At 34.2% G+C, this 12,380-nt stretch overlaps 1 long non-coding RNA gene across 3 annotated transcripts; it reads left to right on the forward strand.

The window, feature by feature from the left end:
• The first annotated feature begins 648 nt into the window (after positions 1-648).
• LOC110791653 (uncharacterized) lies at positions 649-4,541 on the forward strand. Of its 3 annotated transcripts, none has more exons than XR_008921076.1 (7): positions 649-918; positions 1,329-1,540; positions 2,560-2,646; positions 3,374-3,469; positions 3,632-3,956; positions 4,065-4,138; positions 4,224-4,531. It is a non-coding gene; the product is annotated as an uncharacterized lncRNA (long non-coding RNA). The 3 variants fall into 3 exon arrangements; XR_008921077.1 differs by having other exon boundaries at positions 1,329-1,484; XR_008921075.1 differs by having other exon boundaries at positions 1,329-2,646; positions 4,224-4,541.
• Positions 4,542-12,380: the final 7,839 nt, after the last annotated feature.

Below are 12,380 nucleotides of genomic sequence, written 5' to 3' on the forward strand. Positions count from 1 at the left end.
ACTTGCTTGTAACCTTTAGCAACTAATCTAGCTTTGTGTGTGAACACAATTACATGTTTGATGGTTTTTATCCTTAAAACAAACTTGCAACCAATAGGTGTGAACATATTCTTGCAAATCAACAAAATGTCAATTTTTTCATCAAAACATTGAGTATGTTTTATGGCCTCTAACCATTTAAAACATTGAGTCTATATATGGCCTCTAACCATTTTAGGGAATCTAGGTTTCGTCATAGCTTTCTTACAAGTCACAAGCTCATTAATCTACATAATAATAGTTTGAATGCAAGTTGTAGGTTTCTTCACTATCTAATGAAGAATCGCATATATTCAGTGACCTGAACTCCATGTTTCTTCACTATCTAATAGAAGAATCTCATAGTTTCAGTGACTTGAACTATATGCCTACTTGGGTATCACTACTAGAATTTGCAGTTTTAACGACAAACTATTAACGACGAAATGAAAATTTTGTCGTTAATAGTCTATTTTCACTACATTATTACGACAAGCCCAATTGTTGGTAGTAATTGATTAAAACTAAGGATACTTGATCTAGTAAAACCGTCGTTACTGTGAACAAGTAAATAATTAATAAGGAAAAAAAAACAAAGTCGTCGTTAATTGCATTTAGTCACAGCGCAACAGCGGGATTATTTTTGTAAAGCCCGGACAAATTAAGTTTTCACAACTTTCTCAGAACCAATATCGTGATTCATCCGCTTAAACCCTAGATATTCTTCCTCAATTTCTTTAATATTCCATCTCCTTCCTAAACTCTAATCGATCACAAATCTCACGATTCACACAAGAACAAAAGGCGAGACAGAAGAGGAACGAAATCAGAGGATTGAAGCTTCTATTGTTGGAGTTTGCTACGAAATCTACGACATTGAAGGTTTAATCATCCGAACTGGTATGTTTTTTACATTAGTTTTGGGCGTTTTTTATGGCTTGTTGATGTTTCGAACTGGTATGCTCCGAATTCGTATGTTCCTATGTTGATTGATTTTTGTATAATTTTGTGTTTATTAATACCAAAATAATCAGATATTGGGTATAGTTTATGGTTTTGTTTGGATTATTTAATTTTAATTAATTTATTTTGTTCTCATAATCTTGTTTGCGGGAGAAATTTGGGTTTCTTGCGGCAGAATTAAGTATGGGTTTTGTTATTATAAGTTCTGAAAGTTTGGTTTGTGTATTTGATTTGTGGGTTTCGGAGCATAAACAGGCAGTAACTTTGAGTCCACATATTTTTTTCTTAGATAGAAAACATGAATACTGAGTGTTGCTGTTCTTTGTGGTTTTTTGTTTTTGTTTCAGCTATCTAATTGAGCTATTGGCAAAGGAAGGATATCTTGTTGTGTTGGTTCCTTATAATGTGACATTCAATCATGAAGATGCAGCTAGGCAAGTTTATGAGAGATTTAATGCCTGCTTGGATATCCTTCTCACCTGTGGACTTTCTGATGCAAAAATGTATTGTATTCCTATTTGGCAATAATCTCAATATCTTATGTCATTTGTTCAATAAGGTATTAAGGTTTCTAAAATTTACTAGATATCAGCTGACTTTGACTAAGTTTTTCCTATACAAACTACTGATTGTATCAACTAGTAAAATCAACAATTAATGATAAACTAAGCCTAGGAATACAATACATTTTTTAGTGTTGTCAATACATTTTTTGCTGATTTTCTTTTCTCTGCTAGTAGCAACAGACAGTTCTGTTCTGATGATGTTCTGTTGTTCAGATGTTGTTCTGTTCTGTTGCACTGGCCGGAGTGTTGTTCTACTACTAAAAATGGGCCTTTTAACGACCATAGTATAACGACGAAGCGCAAGTAATTGTCGTTAAATTGGAAAATGAAACCCAAATCGCCGCGCGTCTTTCTAATTAATTTTAAAGACAAAAGTAGAGCTGCTATTCCCATATCATGCTCGTCGTTAATGCTCAAATGAAGAAAACGATTTTATAAATTTAACCCTATACTCCTGTATTATATATTTATAAGGCGGATTGAACCTCTTCCGTTGGTGTCTTTAACCTCTCGAATTTGAGTTTGGATGAAGGTTTACAAAAGAAATACAAACATCACAAGGTGAAAAAAATAATCTGAATAAGGTAATTTTTTTCTCTATTTTTTTTTTAAAAAAAAAAAAATTTAGGGAAAGATTTGCAATTTCTAGGGTTCTAATTGATAATTTTAATTAATTACGAAAAGCGATTTTGGTTTTCTTTAATTTAGTTCTACATCAACAGGGTTTTCCTTGATCGGTTTTTAATGAAGTTGGAGTAATTGCAATCGAAACCCTTAGAATTGGCTGATTTTGGCGATTTCTTCCTGCTTCTGAAATTTATCTTTCTCTTGTATTATTCAAGCTTCCCAAAGCTTCCCAAAATTTATCTTTATCTTTCTCTTTCTCTTGGCAAACGTTTCCTGCCTTTCCTGTCCTATTATTCTTCTGCTTTGATTTATCTGTTTGCATAACTCAAGTTTCTGTATGATTGAATGCTTTTGTTTCCCTTTTTCGTATACTTTTTCACAAAAGGTTGTTGGTGAGATCAGAAGAGGTGTTTTTGAAGAAACTGGTTTGACATGTAGTGCTGGTGTGGCTCCTAATCGATTACTGGCTAAGGTGCTTATATATTTTCATTTACTTCGTATTGCATTTAAATCTGGTGAATATAAGGTCCATGTTAGGATATATGTGTAATATCTTTTCTATAATATACGTCATAATTTCAAGAATCTGACGACATCTTTATGTTTTTTTCCCATCATTTGACCTGGCTATCCATTGATGGTGTCTTAGCTGCAAGATTATCCCATATTCCCATGAGAGTGAGACTGAATAACTGATAAAATCTCATCGATGATAACTCTTGGCATACATATGAAATTAATTCAACTTTGGCGTGATAAGCATTTCTTCAAGGCCATAGTATTAGGCAATTGATAGTGTAATAGATTTTTCAGAAGATTAGAAGCAGAGAAGGGCTTTGAAATAGAAAACAACTTTATCAAATCGTGGACAGACAATAAAACTTGTATGGGTAGGGTTTGCAGTAGGATAAATCCTTGTTTGGGACTAGGATAAATCTCTTGTCTGATAAAAATGCAACTAATGCAATGCTCTAGTGGGGCATAGGTCTATGAGAGAAATCAAATTTGTCATTGTGTGAACAATGCTTATTTTTCCTCTTGACATTCTTATCCATGATACTCCTTCCATCCTTATTTGATAGCCATTGATGTGTTTAAAGATACAGGAATTTATTGCCCATCAGGAAATAACCTGATTCTAGTAGATAGCACACTTACAAACTTTAAATTCTTGGTATTATATTGATTGTATGAATTAGGTTTGGTCAGATATAAACAAGCCAAATGGACAATTTATTTTGCCAAATGATCGATTGGCTGTGATGACATTCATATCCTCCCTCCCGATAAGAAAGGTACCTCTGTTATGAGTCTTGTCTTTGTTCTTTGCTTTTGTATAGAAGGCTAAGAAGGGGTTCCTCAAGTTTGGTAGTAATTGAGAAATGTAAAACCAATTAAATAGTCTGGTGTATGCTAACTTGTGTTCATCAATTAATTTCTTTATGATTTATGAACAGATTGGAGGCATTGGCAAGGTTACCGAGCATATCCTAAGGAATACTTTTGAAATAAATACATGCAAGGATTTGCTTGAGAAAGGCAGTTTTCTCTGTGCCTTGTTTTCTCCTTCATCTGCAGATCACTGATTACCTTGTGGTTTTTCTTATCTTTGAATCTTTAAAGTCGTATCATTAATTCTCTTATGAATGATTTCGCTGTGTGGTAGCCAAGATTTTCCAGAGGTCTCTTCTGCATTCTTCTTGTGCCATTGTATAATACAAGAGTGTGCTTCTTGAGCTTACTAGTGTCCAGGCTCGAAGGAGAGGGAAGCGAGCTATAGAGGTCAGTAAATTTTACATTATATGAAGTTTTCTTTAGCACTTACTGAGAATCAAAGTTGCTAATTGTGTGAGTTGTTAATTTACTAATTTTTATACTGTATATAATCAGTTGGAAAAAAGGTGGAAGATGTCCTGGCTGATCAAGATAAGAATGGACAGAATACTCTGCTGAACTTTGTGGAGGTATCATTTCTCCTTGATATTCTAACTGTTCATTTTCGAATTTCTGATTAACTTTGTTCTAAAACGTGCTTTGTGGATCATGTAGGAACCCATATATCTAATTTAAGAGAAGCCAAGGCATTTGCTCTTTTATCTTAGCAGGGGATTGCCAAAGGAATTCGTAGAGTGACTGTTGTTACGTCTGAGGTTGCGTTGAATGCAATTAATTTGGCATGCTCCCTCGAGCAACAATTGATTGATGCATCAAACATAGATGCAAGCGTGCTGGAGAATGTTAGTTTGGGATATTGTTCTTTTTTTTCTTCAACACTAGCAATTTTAGAGATTACAGCTTGTAGATGACTGACTTATTAGTTTGGTTGTTTTGACTCACATTGAATTTGTTTATTATAAATTTTTTGTGATTGATTACGTTTAATTAATATAAATTTAGTGTATTATTCTATATACTTTTTATGGTTTTGAATGAATTGTAGGTTATATATATTTTTCATATTTACGACAAACTATATTTATTTTATAGTCACATTAACGTTGAAATATTTTGTCGTTGGACGATAATTAAAATTATTGTGTCCATTTGATTCTCTTTTTACGTCAAGTTTGTTGGTCGCGATTTTGCTGTTTGTTCGACGTCATTGAACACATAATAACGACGAACAACCTTTTTGTCGTTAATAAATAACGACGAACAATAAATTTGTCGTGTAAAATTCACGACGAACGTTGACGTTACTACTAATAACGTCGGAAGCTATTACGACAAAACTCACGACGAACTTTGTTCCTCGTTAAAGGTTTTAACGACGACTTTTGAGACTTATAACGACGAAAAAGTTTGTCGTTATAAACCCTTTTTCTAGTAGTGTATAGAACATCAAACAATAGAATATCAATAGCCACTTGAAAGTTCTTTGAATATTCTTTTCTCCTTGAAGCACTTGTAAAGTCTTCTAAGAGATGTCTATTCTTAAAAGCCACTTCTAAAGTCCTTAAAGAATACGTGTTCGGATTTTCTAAAGAACTTCGAAAAGCCTCCGGAATGTCCGTTTATGTTTGTTGTTCGCCTCGAAGACCTTCGAGGTCTATTTTCTCCCACTTGTCATTTTGGAAACGAATCTCCAAAAGGACATTATTTCTAGCAAACAAACATTATGTTCTCAAAATTTTGTGGTAGAAACAATACCTTTCTGTCTCATTTGAATAAATCACAATGAAACATATATCTATATTTGGGCTTTAGTTTGTCGAATAACAAACACTAAGCTCCCACTGAGTTTAGCAACTCTTTAGATATATATTATAGAAAAGATATTCTGAAATTACTTTTTAATAGCTTTGACGAATTTGGTTTAGTTTGGTGGTAGTTGAGCATTTTGTTTAGAAATTATAGGAAAATTCTTTATGATTCATCATTGATCGAATCAAGTACCAATTGACTTCGATCATTCCAATTTAGATATACCATATCTTATGGAGCTCGATCGTGAAATTACAACACACAATCATTGATGATCATTCTTGACTTAAGTAATATAATCATCAACATGATCTAACCTAGATCTTTATGATTTCTTGCCAAGTGGACGTTTTTATACTTTTCTATGAATCTTTGAACTAGCCAAACAGATTCAAACTTATATCACATTGAGTAAATAAACCAATATTCACTCAAATCTAGGTGAAATAATAAAGTCATAAAATCTTTCTTTAGCTTTGAACTCTATTGTCTAGGTGTTCTAACAATAGTTCATATAGTTTGTTACTTTCAACAAGTAAGACTAGCTTGTCTTGAATGATCTAGAAATCAATCAACTTTCAAAAGACCATCAAAACAGAGCTTTAGAATGTTAACTTGTTGATATGGTCTAAGCAACAATGCTAAAGGGTTAGTGGAACTCAAATCAAGGGATTGATTTGAACCTAGTAAAGTTCTTGTTAAAGAGTTGTTTGTTTTAATCAAGCATATTGACTCAACCCTTAAATGACCATTTCATTCAAATAAACAAACAAACATTGTTTTTGTTTTTCTTGAATGTGAGTCTTCTGTGTTTGAAAACAGAAATTTAGGTATGCTGATTATGGAACAAAATAGCCATTAAGTTCCAGCCTTGAAAGGACTTAAAAAAAACTAGAATACCCTACAACTAATGTATCATTGCCATGCTTCATTTCACACTTGTAGGGCATTAGTGTAACCTAGCTTCCATTGTTTGAGTTATTACCGAAGTAAGAACCTCAAGCGGTATATGATACCAAGGAAGTTTTATTGCTAGGTCACTTTTCTTTAAACATAAACTTATAGGTAGAAACGGAATTGTAGGTTCCTTCCACTTGTTCCTTGTTTTTCCTATTTCTTGTACCCTTTCTTATAGTCTTAAGAATTGAATTATTTAGTGTTGACTTTTATACTTTGTTAGACATGTTTAATGTTACTCCAACAAGGTTCTTACCATTTAATTTATGTTGAATATTTTGTTTCAACTAGATGATCTTACCAGAAGCTTCTAAAGTTCTCTAAGCATCGACCTATTCGAATGTCTAGTGACTAGACTCATTCGAGAATTAAATGGACAAAGATATTAGGTTGTTAACCATTGGTAAAGCTGAGCGTTTAAACTCAATGCTTTATGATCTCAAAACTACATTGTATTTTGAATTCACAAGCACCAATCGGTTTGCCATTCGACTTAGATACTCGAAAACAACCATAAAAGTCGCTAAAAGAAACGTACATTTTAAATTGCTCATTTTCTCTCATTTCTGTGAATCGTTCTTGGATTCACTATCAATCGAGGAAATTTACTGTTACCTTTCTAAAAGGATTTACTGCAGTGCAAGATATTTAATTATAAACAATAATTAAAACATACATTGAAGCATGCAAAGTCTGAACATTTATCATGAGTAATATAATAACTTGAAAATTAAAGCAATCATGCAATTTAAACAAGTTATTGGCATTTTATTCGAATTTATTGTTCCGGTAGGTGTGAATAAAATGATTCCAAGATCCTTAAATCATTGAAGAATTAAGCACAATATGTATTTAGACTCAATTCTAAAATATTTTAGGTAAGCAAATCTTTTGCTAATAGTCTAGAAACTACTCTTGGTTGATAGGCACGTCTAAGAACATTATTAGGAAAACCTATCCCATTTGCCACGACATAAAAGGACTCCTTACTTATATCGTTGAGTTTCACCAAAACTAACATGTACTCACAATTATTTGTGTACCTTACCCCTTTAGGATCAATAAGTAACACCTCGCTATGGCGGAAAACTATTACTAAGATTGATGTAAAGGTTATCCAAGTAAGTGTTATTTTGGCATGGCATCTTTTAACTCAATTTTTAAAGTTTGGAACTTAAGGCTCTTACTATGTTGGTTAGATTTTAAGTGAACTAAAATCCTTAATCATGCAACATAATCAAGCCATAATCTCATGCATAATTAAGACATATTTAAAACAATAAATAACTTAAAACATGCATAAGATATATAAATGTGATCTAGTATGGCCCGACTTCGTCTTGAAACTTCAACTTCAAACTCCGTCTTGAAAATGGATTGGAAACTTCGTCTTGAATTTCACCATGGGAGGCGCCATGTTCTTCAAATAGGATAAGCTATAATTTTAAACTAATTACAATTATTTGATGGTACGCAGACCATATTTAAAGCAATAAAATTTGGTACTTTAGACCAATATTACATTCAAATTAATGGTACGCAGACCATATTTACTATCCTATTTGGGTCATACTAGTCACTTTCCATAACCTACAAAACAGTACATTTACAATATACCATTCACCCATTCATTTATCAATGAATGGCCCACATAGCTGGTTAGTAGAACATATTATGCATCACATAAATATTTGCAGCAATTAATCAAGGCTTCCAATAATCTACCAATTATTCAATCCTTATTAATTCTAATCGAGTTGTTTTAACCTTAAAGGAATGTAGACCTAATCAAGAGTTTATGACTAAAACGATCCCACTTAAACCAAGAAATTTACATGCTTTACTAATTTTAAACATAAAATTGCATTTCCTAGTCTAACCGGAAACATACAAATTTAATTAAAATTTAAAGCTCATATAAATTATTATTTGAATCCTTTAATTTATTTTCAATTTATTAATTTAATTAATTTAAATTTAATCAAAATTTTAATTTTAGTAAAATAATTAGTATAAATAAAATTTATAATAATTAAATTATTTAAAATTAAATTCCGAGAAAAAATTAAATTACGAATTTTAAAATTAATTAAAATCGTTTTTCCAACTGAAAATCAAAATTAAATTCAAAGCGTATCAATCGGGTCAAGACGAGGCCATGGGCTTGCGCCTAAGCCCCGTCGAGTCCACGAGGCAGTATCGCCCCTCACGAGTGATCACACAGCAAGGCACGAGAGCAGCCACGCGCAAACGCAGCAAGCCAAGCAAGCCATGCTTGCGCGCAGCAGCTTGCTCGTTGTGTCATAACGCAGCAGCTGGCTTGGCGAGGCAGCGCTCGCTGTGGGCGAGGCAGTGCTCGCTGCAGCGAGGCATCCCTCACTGCCCGCGCATAGCCTGCCTTGCTCGCTTGTGCCTTGCCTCTTGCCCATCCGCCCATGCCTCATCGCAGCACTCGACGCAAGGCAGGGCTACTGCCTTGTGCTCGCGTGCCACTCGCTTGCTCGCCGCATACGTACCGCATGGGCGACGAGCTCCCTTGCTCGTCGTCGCATGCCCGCATTATACAACACCCCTTAAGGTAACACTTAGCGTCCATTGCTTTGTGTGTGCAATATTCATGAGCGGATTACATAAAAATCAAAACTTTTAAATTTAAATTTATAGACGAATTAATAACTATATTAATTTCATGAATTTAGGGCGAAAAATCGAAAATTTATTATTCAAACTAATTTCCGATCAAGTTTATTTTCATGGATTCAAATCTAGGTCATAAAATTTAAAAATTTACCAAATTTAACAAATTTTATGGTGGTTTTTAATCATGGATACCTAATTAAATTTTCAATTAATTATGAAAAATAAATCAAATTCTAAATTATTCGAATTTCAACAAATTAATTACAATTACAAATTAGGTTGTATAATTAACAGACTTAGGCATTAAATTTGTTAAACATATACAGCAGGTCAATCATAGATTCAAGATTTACAAACAAGAATCGCAAATATTTAATTTAACATCTTAAAAATTACAAATTTTGCGTTCGAAAAACTAAAACCTCCGAAAAGTTATAGTTAGGCTTCGAATTTGGGAATTCTGGATCCGGCATCAAATCATTGATTTTAGTCAAAATTTTAAAACGCCGTTTACATGCGAAATTCATTATAAAATTATACGATTCCGACCATTATAGACTAAACTGCCAAAAATTCTGCGAACATATAATTAAGTAATCGCACGAATTTGCAATTAGTTATAAAAACCGAAATTAATCACCCCTTTAATTCATTGCAAATTTATAAAAATTAACCATGTTAACTATAATTTATTATGGAATTAATTAGAGGCTCGTGATACCACTGTTAGGTTATGATACATATAAAGCATATATATTTCATGCGGAAAAACCATAAAGACAGGAATCCAAATTAATTGCCACATAACAATTAGCATAATTTAGGATGCATACATTTGTAGCATGCCCTCCCAAGCTGCTCCCGAACCGAACAAGAACAAGTTTAGGACTCCAAGTGTAGTCCCTCCGTAGATATTCCACAACACGTTCGGATCCGCCTTAGATTTAATTAACTAGAATTCAACCTAAGGTTTTAAGTTTATTCGAATATAATTGTGACAAATTATTATCATAGTTTTAACCTTAAAACTATATGAATACTTGAATTGGAGTGTTTATAAATTGTGAATGCCATCACCTATTTATAGGGTTGGAATAATGGAATTAGAAGTCTACTAGGTTTCAATTAATCTAATCTTATTAGAATTAGACATTAATTAAAACTAATAAGTTATTGTTTAATTAAACAACTAACTCTAGTAACTTTAGGTAAATTAATCTTTATCTAATCCTAATTGCTTAAGGATTCGATGCATGCAAAAACTCAACGCACACACGCACGCACAGCCCACAAAGGGCGTTGCGCGCGCGCGCGCGGGGAGCAGGCTCGGCCCACAGCGCTGCTCGCAGCCCAATGCTTGGGCGCGCCAGTTGCCTTGCACGCTGGGCCTGGCCTTGCGTGTTGCTTGGTTGGGCCTGCGTACCTTGGCTTGCTGTTGTGTTGCCTTGCGCGCATGGGCTTGCTAGGCACAGGCCTGGCTTCATGTTGGGCCTTGCGTCTAGCAAGCTCGTCCGATGATTATTTCGTACAACGCGCTTCCGATTAATTTTCCGATTCCGGAATTCATTTCCGATTCGAACAATATTTAATATTTCCGATTCCGGAATTAATTTCCATTTCGAACAAATATTTAATATTTCCGATTCCGGAAATATTTTCCGATTCCGATAATATTTCCGATTCCGACAATATTTCCGTTTCCGACAATATTTCCGATTCCGGCAATATTCCCATTTCCAATAATATTTTCCGATACGTACCATGTTTCCGTTTCCGGAAACATCTACCACTTGGATAATATTTATATTTCCAATACGATCCATATTTCCGTTTCCGGCAATATCATCGTTTCCGGAGTATTCATAATTTGTCTTTTGACGATTTCAGCTCCCACTGGAACCGAGATCCGTTAATTCCGAATATCCATAAATGGAGTATTTAATTCCTTTAAATACTTGATCCGTTCACGTACTATTTGTGTGACCCTACGGGTTCAGTCAAGAGTAAGCTGTGGATTAATATTATTAATTCCACTTGAACTGAAGCGGCCTCTAGCTAGGCATACAGTTCACTTGATCTCACTGAATTATTAACTTGTATAATTAATTAATATTGAACCGCATTTATTAGATTTAGCATTGAATGCATACTTGGACCAAGGGCATTATTTCTTTCAGTATGTCCGGTTGTAATTCATTAGATTGTAGCCTCGTATTTCTGTTTATCGTTATATAGCAACAGCTAGACCTTGGATGGTTTTTTACTCAAAAAAAAAAGATTTAGTTAAAGTGAATCCACATAGCAAGATCGACAATTTGGTCCAAAATTCCAGAATTTTCGCAAACTCTACAAAAGTGGTTCAAAGGAGCAAACTTCTGAATTTTTTGGCTTCGCATTCATCAAACTTATGTCAAGGCAAGCCCCTTCAATTCGTTTCCTGTTTTGGGTGTTGGTTATTTGAGAATTTTGTTGTAATTAGGATTAGGGTTTTCAAAAAATCATGAATTTTGCATGATCCGGGTTTAGTTGATTTTAGGGTGTGAATGGTAGTACATTGTATGTGGTTGTGTATTGTTGTTCTTCTTATGCTTAAGTTCATCAATTTGTGCCCATTTTTTTGTTCATTGTTTGTATAGGATGGGTGCAATTTCGTTGTTATGCCATTACAATGATCATAGTTTTGATGTGAGGATTTTTGATGTTGATGAAAGTAACTTCTTGGTTTTGATTGATGTTATGTTTGATGATTCTCTTAAGTAAGATGTTCTGATTCCCGAGTTGTTTAGATTGTTTTACGTACATTTTACCACGAAGAGGAGAGTAGAATTGCTTAATGATATATGTTGGTTTGATGGGCACATGGGGTTTATTTGCCCGTAAGGATACTATGAAAATATGGATAGAGAAGGCAAATAAAGTAAATACATCTATGCAATTTAGGTGTGTTGTTAAGAAAATGAAGGATATGATTAAAAAGGAAGCTGCAAACCTAAGGAGGAAAACTGAGAAGTTTGGGAGGGAGACGGAAGAAGAAAGAAGAAGATTAGAAAGAGAAGCTGAGATTCAAAGGGAATTAGAGGAGCAATTGAGAAACACAATTGTCGTTGTGGCTCCTGTTTTTTGTGTTGATGATCTAAGTGTGGAGTACGTAAGGGTATATACTTCACAAGTTGCGGATGTCTTCTCCCTGGGAGGTTCCCAACCACCAACTACTCAAACACAAGAGCCCTCACCACAACATCCCTCACCAAATCAGCCACAACCCTCACCTCAGCAGCCAAAACCCGAGCAGCGTGCACTGCCACAACAACCACAGCCTGAGTAGCCACAACAAACACTTACACAACCAGATCAGCCACAACAACCACCACAACAGCTGCAACAACCATCCACAACAACAACCAC

The sequence above is a fragment of the Spinacia oleracea genome, chromosome 5 (genome assembly GCF_020520425.1).
Source record: "Spinacia oleracea cultivar Varoflay chromosome 5, BTI_SOV_V1, whole genome shotgun sequence".
Taxonomy (NCBI): domain Eukaryota; kingdom Viridiplantae; phylum Streptophyta; class Magnoliopsida; order Caryophyllales; family Amaranthaceae; genus Spinacia; species Spinacia oleracea.